Source organism: Lycium barbarum, chromosome 12 (assembly GCF_019175385.1).
Source record: "Lycium barbarum isolate Lr01 chromosome 12, ASM1917538v2, whole genome shotgun sequence".
NCBI classification, from domain to species: domain Eukaryota; kingdom Viridiplantae; phylum Streptophyta; class Magnoliopsida; order Solanales; family Solanaceae; genus Lycium; species Lycium barbarum.
The window spans coordinates 65,020,552-65,033,613 of NC_083348.1; the positions used below are offsets into that span (position 1 = coordinate 65,020,552).

General features: G+C 48.7%; 1 non-coding gene across 1 annotated transcript; it reads left to right on the plus strand.

The window, feature by feature from the left end:
- Positions 1-1,233: 1,233 nt before the first annotated feature.
- On the plus strand, positions 1,234-1,305 carry TRNAH-GUG (transfer RNA histidin (anticodon GUG)). Its single transcript has one exon. It is a non-coding gene; the product is annotated as a tRNA-His (tRNA).
- The last annotated feature ends 11,757 nt before the right edge of the window (positions 1,306-13,062 follow it).

The following is a 13,062-nucleotide window of genomic DNA, read 5'->3' on the forward strand; positions in this document are numbered from 1 at the left end:
TGAAACGAAGAAGATGGAGAAAAGGGAGGAAAGATGAGAAGAAGAAAGGGGTTTGGGGGTTGCCTAAACTTGGTGTTAATTTGGGGTAATTCAAATTGAACAGGTCAAAATAAACGAGTCATTAATCTGCTCAAACTTGCACGAGCTGAATGGATGATGCTTTTATAGGCTAATCTTACCTCCCTAAAACTCAAGTAAATGATCACTTAGTCAATAGTATATCTTTGTTAACTCTTAATTTTTCTCACCTTTTTTTTATATATAGTTTTGAGTTTCTTCCTGACAATAGTTCTTGTTTTTCCCCTTCATTTTTCATTACCTTTTTTTTTGTTCTCGAAACGATTTTATATCTATTGACTATTACATTAAATCCATATGAAAGAATACTCCGAATAAGCCTTCTGTGGTCGCTATTGGCTTGTTAATTGACCCTTTTAACTGTTATCTTTTGCCTTAATTGTGAAAGCTCACCAAACTCCATTTATCATAATTGTTACAGTTTCCCACATTAATTGACTGAACGAGTAGTAGTACTTTTATATAATTTTGAAGAGTATAATCCTCATCTTATCATGAGTTAACATTTTTAAGTAGAGTTATATCTAATGTTAATTTGTTTAACACTTGCCAACGATACGAGGGCCTACTTTATTTCGTTTTAAAAGAGGACATAGACTATATTCTAGCTCACTAGGAAGGGAAAAGTACTCAGAGACCAAGGATTAAATTAGAGAAGGGAAAATATTGAAGGAGAAACTAATAGAAATTAGGCATTTTCCCTTGGTTGGTTGAGGAGAAAAAGGAGTTAATAAAAGTCACTAAATCATGAGATCCACTTGGAAGCCATTTTGGTTGCAAGTTGTATACAATCAAACTAGGGGTTCAACTATCAAAAACGTCACTGCACGAATTAGCAACTTAGAATTTGGAAATGCTCAATCTTCAATCACTTGGCCTCACCTTCACGGTTCCAAAGTATCAAAAATAATTTTAGTATCTAACCTAGAACCTTAAACTAATGAATAGAGTATTCCAAGATGTTTATAAGTAAACTCTTTGAAAGCACCTAGACAACTACTGGAGAGTAAAGATGAGAAATATAACCATATCAAAATCTTACCATTTAGGGAGTACATACACACGGATTACATTCATGCTTGACTATAAGAATAATACATTTACATAGCCTAAATCTTTACAACATTATATCGCGTCCTCAACAGAGGTGTATAAGTGGCTGTAGTTTAGTGGTGAGAATTCCACGTTGTGGCCGTGGAGACCTGGGCTCGAATCCCAGCAGCCACACTTAACTTTTTTTCCGACCCTAGCTAAACTTACTATATTTTTTTGGCCACTACAAGAAGAAGAAGAAGACGACGACATTGTATACGGTAGAAACCGGATATGAGTCATATCCGGAGAAACTATGGACCGGAGGAAGAAGAGGGCCGGGAGTTCGCACGAGGGGCGTCACACCTTCCCGGATAAGCGCTTTGATCAAAGCTGAGCAGGGGCGCCCTTTGGTCCGATCTCCGTGCCACCGATGGTTCGGGGACTCTACCCGAGGGTTCGTCACCGTTGATCCGGACACCGTTTGCCCGTGTATCCGTTGGTCCGTTATGACCGTTGCTGAAGCGCACTAGTGGTGTCACATCATGGTCGGCCACCAACTACGCGTGTGTCAGACGGCGCCGTCAGTCCCATCCCACCAAATCCGTGCAGGGGCTGTCCTTTTTATTGGTATTTTATTAATTCCTATTGTATGAGGCCCATGGGCTCACTGCTATAAATAGGGCATATCTACCTTCCTTAAGGGGGTTGGGCTCTTCTTACTTTCCAAGAACATTTGTAATAGAGGAACTCTTGTATACTAATTCTTTCATCATTTAATTCGGCCAAGGCCGCCCGCTATTGTGATTAACGCATTTCGTCTGTCAAGTACCATACATTGCTCACAAACCTATATATATCGCTAACCTTCAAATATTTTGTTTACTTTGCCTAGTACACATCAAGAGCAAAACACATATCCTATACCCACCTATAAATTTAATTGATCACCCGAATCCGGGGTAAACAGTTTGGCGCCCACCGTGGGGCTAGGATAATAGTGGTCTTTGGACTTGATTTCTACCATATTCATCAAAGCCAAAAACGTCCCTACCCATCCCTGTGAAAACGGTTCAAATGGCTGACGTTGAGCAATCTGGTCATGTCAATAATGCCGAGATCGTGGCGAAAAACGAAGGGAGCAGACTGCGGGCATTGCCGAACCCCGCTGATCCGAACCCCGTTGATTCAAGGGAAGGACTCAACCGGCAAAATACCGTAGATCAAGAGAACGCCGTCCCACCGGCGACCGACCCCCTAAACACTCATCATTCCGTTACATTGTCCCGGGACCATGGCCGGAGAGAACCGGACGCACCGAACGATGGCATTAACTTACGATTAATCTTTGAAATGTTGCAGGAACAAAGGGCGGCAATCGCCGAGCAAGGATTAGCGATTGCCCGACTACAGAGCGGAAAGGGTGAAGCTGGGCCTGAGAAAGCTAAGGGTATAGCGGAAATCGGAAAGAACGAACCACGGATGGTCGAGAGTGATGATTCTGGGGCCGGATCCTCCACCGAGGTTCTGAAGATGCTCGAAACTTTGGCACAGCGAGTGGATTCCATCGAAAAGAGGGTCGAGACGTACAACTCTCGGGTGGATCAGATACCGGGGGCTCCACCTTTGCTAAAAGGGCCAAACTCAAAAAGGTATATTCAAAGACCTTTTCCTCCGAGTGCGGCCCCCAAGTTGATCCCGAAGAGATTCAAGATGCCGGATATTAAGAAATACGACGGGACCACGGACCCGCATGAGCATGTGACCTCGTACACCTATGCTATAAAGGGCAACGATATGGAAGAAGATGAGATAGAGTCGGTATTGTTGAAAAAATTTGGAGAGACCCTATCGAAGGGGGCATTAACGTGGTACGACCATCTACCCGAGCATTCGATCACTTCTTTTGAAATGCTCGCCGACGCCTTCGTCAGAGCCCATGCCGGTGCCATAAAAGTGCAGGGCCGTAAGGCTGATATTTTCCGGATAACCCAAAGGGACGACGAGCTACTGCGAGAGTTCGTCTCCCGGTTCCAGAGGGAACGGATGGAACTCCCCCCGGTGCCAGAAGAGTGGGCCGCGCAGGCTTTCACAAAGGGCCTCAACATGCTAAGTTCGGTGGCTTCGGCCAAATTGAAAGAAAGTTTGCTAGAATACGAGGCCGTAACATGGGCCGACGTCCACAATCGGTATGAGTCAAAGATTCGGGTGGAGGATGATCAATTCGAGCTCCCACCGGTAAGGATCAAAGTAAATAGAGGTTTCGAGGCACCGAAGAAGGGATACGAAACGAAGTACGAATCATCAAAAGAAAGATTTCGGCCGTATCCCCATTCGGAGAGACAAAATGTCAGGTCAGAAAAACTAATCGAGAGTCCAAGCCATTTCTCTGGACGGGGCAGCAAGCGGGTCGAGCGCCCGTCGAACAGTCGGGGACTCTCGTTTAGGAGCGATGCCGGAAGTTCCGCCAGTAACAAGGTTCCGCCAAAAATTTCGGAGTACAACTTCAACGTTAGCACTTCGGGACTTGTCTCGGCCATTGGGCGTGTCCCCGATGTAAGATGGCCTAAACCATTGAGGTCGGACCCGGGTCAGCGAGATCCGAGCGTAGTGTGTGAATACCACGGAACCCACGGTCATAGAACCGAGGATTGCCGCCAATTGAGAGAAGAGGTAGCCCGGTTATTGAAAAATGGCCACCTCCGAGATCTGCTGAGCGAGCGGGCCAAAATTCATTATAAGGAAAGAGAACCTTATCAAAGGCCCGAGCCTGTCGAACCCCAACATACAATCAACATGATAGTGGGGGGGGGGGGGATTGACGCCCCTCGAGGGCCGGTAATGAAGCGGACGAAGATTTCTATTGTTCGTGAGAAGCGCACTCGAGGTCATTCGACCGAGGGATCCATCTTCTTTAGTGACGAAGACGCGGAGGGCGTCATCCAACCCCACAATGATGCGTTGGTAATTTCTGTACTTGTCTTTAAAACTAAGGTCAAACGTATTTTGGTTGACCCAGGTAGCTCGGCTAACATCATCCGATGGAGAGTGGTTGAACAGCTGGGGCTGCTCGGTCAGATCGTACCAGTGGCCCGAGTGTTAAGCGGGTTCAATATGGCAAGTGAAACCACGAGGGGAGAGATCTCGTTGCCCGTAAACGTGGATGGCGCCATTCAACAAACGATGTTCTATGTGATCAAAGGGGACATGAAATATAACGCGCTATTGGGCAGACCTTGGATACATGGTATGAAGGCGGTTCCTTCAACATTGCATCAGTTGTTGAAATTCCCCACTCCGGAGGGGGTGAAAACCATCCGGGGCGAGCAGCCCGCAGCAAAGGAAATGTTCGCAGTAGATGAGGCGGCTTCCCGGCCCGAGAAGCCGGTTCAGGAAGAGAAGGGTGCAACCGGAGGGAAGGTCCCCCAATAGCAATTAAGGTACGCTGGACCGGGTCCAGTGCACGAGGAGGACGACTTCGGGATGCCCAGATCCTTTGTCATGCCGGATGACTCGGACGCGACCAAGTCAACCGTAGAGGAGCTGGAGCAGATCATCTTGTTTGAGTTCTTACCGGACAGAAAGGTATACCTGGGCACGGGGCTCACCCCGGAGCTCAGGCGTAAGTTAATTGAATTTCTTCGAGCTAACGCCGATTGCTTTGCATGGTCGCATATAGATATGACAGGTATATCACCGGAAATAGCATCGCACAAACTCAGCTTGGACAGGAAGTTTCCCCCGGTCAAGCTAAAGAGGAGGCCCATGTCGGAGCCAAAGCACGCCTTCGTGAAAGACGAGGTAATGAAGCTTTTGAATATAGGTTCCATCCGGGAAGTGAAATACCCGGATTGGCTTGCTAACGTGGTGGTGGTGCCCAAAAAAGGTAATAAATTTTGAATGTGTGTCGATTATAAGGATTTAAACAAGGCATGCCCGAAGGATTCATTTCCATTGCCTCACATCGACAGAATGATCGATGCGACGGCCGGACACGAAATGTTAAGTTTTCTCGATGCTTACTCCGGGTACAACCAGATCCGGATGCACCCGGAGGACCAAGAGAAAACATCCTTCATCACCCGTTATGGGACTTACTGTTATAATGTCATGCCTTTCGGATTAAAAAACGCCGGTGCAACTTACCAACGCCTAGTTAATGGAATGTTCGAAGAACAAATATGAAAAACGATGGAAGTTTATGTTGACGATATGGTTGTTAAGTCCCTGGAAACAGAGGACAATTTAAAGCATTTGCAGGAAACCTTCGATGTACTCCGAAGATACAACATGAAGCTCAACCCCGAGAAATGTGCCTTCGGCGTCAGGTCAGGTAAGTTCCTGGGATTCATGGTGTCAAACCGGGGAATTGAAATCAACCCGGATAAGATCAGGGCCATCGAGGACATCGAGGTCGTGAACAACATAAAGGGGGTACAGAAGCTCACCGGGCGAATAGCGGCGCTGAGTCGCTTCATCTCGAGGTCCTCGGACAGGAGTCACCATTTCTTCTCTTTGATCAGAAAGAAGAACGACTTCGTCTGGACGCCGGAGTGCCAAGAAGCCCTAAGGGAATTGAAGAAGTATTTATCCAGCCCCCCATTACTGCACACGCCGAAGTCCGATGAGCCACTCTTCCTCTATTTGGCAGTCTCCGAAATGGCGGTAAGCGGCGTTTTAGTCCGAGAAGAATCAGGTACGCAATTCCCTATCTATTACGTAAGTAGAACTTTGGGGGATGCGGAGACCCGTTATCCCCATTTGGAAAAATTGGCCTTAGCATTGGTAAGCGCTTCCAGAAAGCTCAAACCTTATTTTCAATGCCACCCCATATGTGTGGTAACCACTTACCCTTTAAAAAGTATCATGCATAAACCTGAGTTGTCCGGTAGGTTAACAAAATGGGCTATAGAAATTAGCGGTTACGATATCGAGTACAAGCCTCGGACGGCCATCAAATCCCAAATCTTGGCCGATTTTATGGCAGATTTTACCCCGGCCATGGTCCCCGAGGTTGAGAAAGAGCTTTTAATGACCTCGGAAAGACCGCGGGCATTTGGTCTCTATATACGGACGGGGCCTCGAATCTTAGAGGTTCCGGCCTTGGGGTTGTCCTTAGGACCCCGGCCGGGGAGGTCATCCGACAGTCCGTTAGAACTGCTAGGTTGACTAACAATGAAGCCGAGTATGAGGCTATGATTGCAGGTTTGGAATTGGCTCGAAGCATGGGAGCCGAAACAATAGAGGCAAAGTACGACTCGCTTCTGGTCGTGAACCAGGTGAACGGCGTATTCGAGGTAAAGGACGAACGGATGCAGCGGTACCTCGAAAAAATGCAGGTGGTGCTTCATCAATTTAAAGAGTGGACCATGCAGCACATACCGAGGGAGCAGAACAGCGAAGCCGATGCAATAGCAAACCTGGAATTCTCGGTTGAGGGGGCGGAAATCAACCTCGGGGCAACGGTGCACTTATCAAACACGGCCATAGAAACCGGGCACGCCGAAATATACACAATGGGCCTGACCTAGGATTGGCGCAATAAGTATATCGACTACCTGCGTGAGGGGAAGCTCCCAAAGGACCCGAAGGAGTCACGATCACTGCGGACCAAGGCTGCCCGTTTTTGCTTGGTGGATAGTCAACTGTATCAACGGTCCTTCCTCGGTCCTTTAGCTAAGTGTTTGGGCCCCGGTGAAACAGAATATGTGATAAGAGAGGTGCACGAGGGGACCTGCGGCAACCACTCCGGTGCAGATGCTTTGGTTCGGAAAATCGTCAGGGCCGGTTATTACTGGAACCGGATGGACGAGGACACGAACAATTTTGTCCAAAAATGCGACGGTTGTCAGAAGCATGCTCCGATGATTCATCGACCCGGGGAGTTGCTGCATTCGGTCATCTCACCTTGGCCTTTCATGAAGTGGGGAATGGACATTGTTGGTCCGTTACCTCGGGCACCAGGTAAGGCCCGTTTCATTTTGTTTATGACTGACTATTTTTCTAAATGGGTTGAAGCGCAGGCCTTCGAAAAGATAAGAGAAAAGGAAGTCATCGACTTCATATGGGACCACATCATCTGCCGCTTCGGCATCCCGTCTGAAATTACCTGTGATAATGGCCCCCAGTTCGTGGGAGGCAAGGTCAACAGTTTCCTCGAAGGCTTGAAGATCAAGAAAATCGTGTCAACCCCGTATCACCCGTGTGCAAACGGGCAGGCAGAATCAACGAACAAAACGATAATCCAAAATCTGAGGAAGAGACTTGAGGCATCGAAGCATAATTGGAGGGAAATACTACCGGAGGTGCTCTGGGCTTACAAAACCACATCCAAATCAAGCACGGGGGAAACCCCGTTCTCGTTGGTTTACGGAGCCGAAGCCCTCATCCCTGTAGAGGTTGGCGAACCGACCCTCCGTTCCAGATATGCCACCGAAGAATCAAATGGGGAGGCTATGGCCGTGAGGCTCGACCTCGCGGATGAGCTACGCGAAGGAGCGTCGGTCTACATAGCGGCACAAAAACAGAGGATGGAAAGGTATTACAACCGAAGAGCCAATTTTCGGCATTTCCAAGTGGGGGACTTGGTGCTTCGAAAAGTCACATTACATACAAAGAACCCCAACGAGGGAAATCTAGGACCGAACTGGGAAGGACCGTACAGGGTAACCGGTGTAACGGGCAAAGGATCATACCAGCTGGAGTCTATGGATGGGCAATGCCTGCGCAACAACTGGAATATAGCCTATCTAAAGAGTTACTACTGCTAAGGTATGATCTCCCCACATGCTTTTTGATAACCGTATCTTTCTTTTGCAGGAAATCAAGGACAGCACAAAATTAGAAATTTAGGACTGAAAGCACGTGTTGCACTCTTTTCCTTAGTGCGGTTTTGTCCCGAAATGGGTTTTCCGATGAGGTTTTTAATGAGGCAATAAGTACAACGTGCTACGCAACAAAGATAAAGGGCCAGCAGTCGGACACACGAGGTCACACCTTCGGAGTGGGGGCTTGATAACACTCACCCGACCTCGAAGCTCGGATAAATGTTAGGGGGCACAACACCCACATCGAAGCACGCCACGATAAAGAAAAATGAAGGCCGGCCACCGGTCATTGCCATCGATGTAAGGACCAAACGATCATAATGAATCGTGTCCCATTCAGCATTTGCCACGGCAAAAATAAAGGCTGGCCACCGGTCATCGCCTTCGATGTAAGGACCAAACGATCATAATGAGTCGTGTCCCATTTAGTGTTTGCTACGGCAAAGATACAAGAAATAAAAATTCTCATATGTACGAACATTTACAATACAACGAGCATGGCATTGGTTGTATTTCGGCGTTGTTCAATTTATACGCCCTACACCGGGCACTGTGGTCGAAATTCGACAAAGTCAACGAGGTCATTACGAACCGGCCATAAAAAATGCCGGTCCTAAAGAGGCGCCTATCACAGGCACGAAAATATTCGAGGTCACAAAACATCTTAGTAAGCCCTACGGGCAGAATTAATCAATGACTACGGGTCATCTTGTCCGAAAAATGGACCGATAATTCAAAGCAAAATAAAAACAAGCACTCAAATGAAGAAACAAGAAAAGTGCAACTTTCATATATACATAAGGTACTCTTACAAAGAACACTTTCACAGCGAGGGTCAAAAATCCAGCAAAGACAAAAGGCAAAAGCCAAGTAAAAATCCTATGTTAGATGACTGGAGGCAGAATGATCGGACTTGGTTCTCTCGGAATCGTCTGAATCGGACCCGAGGGCGTGGTTCGCCTCCTCCTCCATTCCTTTGGCCTGGTTTATCAAGGCCGGGAGATCGGAGAATCCGTGCTCGGCTTCCTCGAGGGTGAACCACCGAGACTTCCACTTCTCGTACTCAGCGACGATGGCAATATGAGCCTCGGCCGCCTTCACGCCTTTCCAGGCTTCTTCTAAATCAGCCTCGACTTTACCTAACTTAGTCTCCAGCTCGGCCCGGTTTGCCACAACTATATTCCTCATGTGAACAGCAGCTTCTAGCTCAGCCTTAAGAACATCGTTGGCGCTCACCGCCTCCTCCAGCTCGGCTTTCAAGCCCTCACATATCCGAGACCGCTCCTCGGCTTTCCCATAAAAAACTCTCATACGTTCTTTATACAGAGCGATGTCGGATTCCAGTAGCCGGTTCCTCTCGGCCAGGCCCGCTGCATCGGCCTTCACCAAATCCAGTTCCCCCCGGAGTTGGGATACGGTGGTCTCCAGCTCGTCCAGCCTCGACGAAAAATGGGCCTTGTCTCGGCTAAGGCCAATCTTCTCAGCCTAGAGGCTTTGGTTATAATCGGTCATGGCGACCAACTCGCTCTTCAAACGACGATTTTCGTCCTTGGCCGCATCGAGCTCGGGACGAAGGTTGGCAAGAACAGCCGCCCGACCCAACTCTTCCTCTTTTTCTCGGAGAAGATGCTTGTATTTCTCCGTTTCTCGGCCTTGGGCATCTAGTTGACCTCGAAGATCGTCCATCTCGTGTTGGGCGCGGATGAAGGCCTCATTGACCAGTATCACACTCTGCAAGAAAAACAAACATAAAGAATCAAACAAAGTGAGCATAAAGTCTGATGATATATAAAGGTGGCTGAGGGTCTTACCCGGTTGCCCGCGTGCATGCCTTCGTTCATAAGGCACTGCCAGGTGACCCCGGTCATTTTACGCTTGTCCGAGTCGGAGACAAGAGGCCGTAAGTAGCTTGCTACTCCCACCGGGCGCGATAGAGATCCGCAATCCTCGGGGACGGTGATTACGGCCGATCTAGTCCTTCTTGGTTCTACGCTCGGGGCTGGGAAGATGGTCACCAGGTTATCTCTAGAGCCAGATTCTGACTGTCGGTTAGCCGGCCTCGTGGCCTGAGGAATTGGCAGATGGCCGAAACCCGCAGTTTCACCGGTAGCAGGAGGAGTGGTTGAAAACATATCTTCAAAATCTTCAGCTCTCCGAGCCGGGGTAGATGAACTTGGTGTGGACTCAATGTTTCTGGCAAAGACCGGGGGCATCGCAGTGAAAACAGGTTCATGGTCGGGAGACGGATGTGCGTGAATGGGGGCTTCGGCCTCCGGAACTGGGGAAATCCTTTGATCGGCTGTAGTGACAGCCGTTTCCCACGGTCCCTCCCTCTGCAGGGGGGTATCTTCCGGAGAAGTTCCACCTGAAATGTCGACAATGTCAACCGACCGGAGAGGAGCCGGGGAGAGGATTTCTTCCGCACCTGAAGGAAAAACGGAAATCAAGAGACCTTCGTTGACAAAAGGCAAAGGCGGAACGGAGGCGGTCTCCTCGGGTACTGGAGTCTTTGACGGAGCCGGGTTGACCCTCCGAACTAGGATGTCGGGCTCCGCTTCTTCTCTCGGGGGCCGGGCAACACCTCTTGCCTTCTTCCGTTTGGGCGGCTCTCCCTTTTCGGAGGGCCGTTTCCTTTTGGCAGCTTCGGCAAGAACGCGGGAAGAACCCGTCGTGTCGAACGCGGACGCCGGAGCAGGGGAAGCGACCCCCGACTCCGATCTGGATGCCACCGAGCCCTTCGGCAAACCTGAACGACAAAGGCATAGGCAGGGCTGAGAAAACGGACGACCGCGAATGGCTAAAGATACAACAGAAATGAAGGAAAGTCAAACATTACCATGATTTTGAGAAATCCATCGACCACGAGACAAATGGGCCCATGTTCGGTCCTCATAGGGAAGCTGGCCGAGGAGTGTCGTGACCCATTCACTCAGATCACGGATAACCGGGGGAACAAATCCGTTTGCTGCAAAAACTAAGGAAAGGGAAATAAGGAAACAACACTAAGAACGGCTAAACAAGTAAGGATGATTGCTTAAAGGATCGAACTTATGCTTATCGTTCCACTTCTCCGGAAAAGGTAGATGGGCGGCCGGGATTATGTCCTCGGTTTTCACCCGGACGTAGCGTTCTAGCCATCCCCTGTCCCGGTCTTCGTCCACCTTCGAGAAGAACGGGTTCCGGCTACGCTTGGTTAGTTTTATGATACCGCCCCGGAATATTCTCGGAGAATACAGGCGTATTAGGTGGCCCAGCGAGAATTCCATCTCGGCTCTGTTGGCCAGCTGCCGGAGGCAAGCGACGACCCTCCAAACGATTGGGCTGATCTGTGCCAAAGTCACACCATAGGTCCGGCACATATCCAGTATAACCGGATAAATCGGGGGGTCGAGTTTAAGGGTAAAGGGATAAGAGTACACGTACAAGAACCCTTCCCGGTGGTCGGTAATGGATTCGTCCGGCCCGGGTGCAAAAACCCTCACTGGGCGTGTGTTTCACCCGCAGTCTGCCCGGACTATGTCAAGCTTATCCTCGGTTATAGAAGAAGGATATCGCCTCACGTCGTAACCCCGGTCCGAGACGGCAGAAGGCTTTTCCACCTCGAGGTCTTTATTGAAGTTAAATTTGGCCGGTATAATATCCGAGGCCGTTGTCTCGGGGTTGCTCCTTTGTTTAGTTGGAGACACAGTCTCGGTCCTCGGGGATGAAACCGAGGGAATTTCGGGAGAAGTGGTTTCAGACATGTTGTAGGAATGAAGGGAAGGGAGTTTCGGAAGATAATGCAAAGGCAGTTGGCGAGAATGATGACAAAATTAATCTCCCTTTCACGTAAAAATAAGCGAAGATTTGGTAGTAGATTCGCTGTAAAAAGGATGAAGGTAGAACGCAGAGGAGAGAAGAAACAAAATAGAAGATCGTAAAAGTGAAAAAATGAGGAGATAAGGGGCTTTATATAGGCATAAGGAGGGGAACGGTTATCGAGGAGGGCCAATCGGGGATCGCCACGTGCCCCATCATTAATGCGAAGTGACCCGAAACGACGTGCAAAAGGCGATTGGCAGGAGCGGACCATCCGGAGCAGGGCACGTGGCCGTCGAAGGAAAAGGCATGACACAACTATTCCCGCCAAAATAAGGAGATAAGAATAGGCCATCCGGGAGGTCGGTTGTATGATTCATTCACTTCCCGTTACTCCAATGGATCATTGACCCGGGAAGCGTGGGGGCTAGCTGTATACGGTAGAAACCGGATATGAGTCATATCCGGAGAAACTATGGACCGGAGGAAGAAGAGGGCTGGGAGTTCGCACGAGGGGCGTCACACCTTCCCGGATAAGCGCTTTGATCGAAGCTGAGCAGGGGCGCCCTTTGGTCCGGTCTCCGTGCCACCGATGGTTCGGGGGCTCTACCCGAGGGTTCGTCACCGTTGATCCGGACACCGTTTGCCCATGTATCCGTTGGTCCGTTATGACCGTTGCCGAAGCGCACTAGTGGTGTCACGTCATGGTCGGCCACCAACTACGCGTGTGTCAGACGGCGCCGTCAGTCCAATCTCACCAAATCCGTGCAGGGGCTGTCCTTTTTATTGGTATTTTATTAATTCCTATTGTATGAAGCCCATGCGCTCACTGCTATAAATAGGGCATATCTACCTCCCTTAAGGGGGTTGGGCTCTTCTTACTTTCCAAGAACATTTGTAATAGAGGAACTCTTGTATACTAATTCTTTCATCATTTAATTCGGCCAAGGCCGCCCGCTATTGTGATTAACGCATTTCGTCTGTCAAGTACCATACATTGCTCACAAACCTATATATATCGCTAACCTTCAAATATTTTGTTTACTTTGCCTAGTACACATCAAGAAAAAAACACATATCCTATACCCACCTATAAATTTAATTGATCACCCGAATCAGGGGTAAACAGACATATATAAGCTATAACTGATAATTAACAATATGCCCACTTTAACGTTACTTTTGGGCATACATACATGATATACCAATGAAAAAACTGGAGAACGCTTGCAGGGATCGTAGTAGTTACATCTCCGTAGCCCTTGCCCAGGCTTCTTTTCCCCTATGCAACTGCCAGACACTTTTTCATTGCAGATAGGTGCCTTGT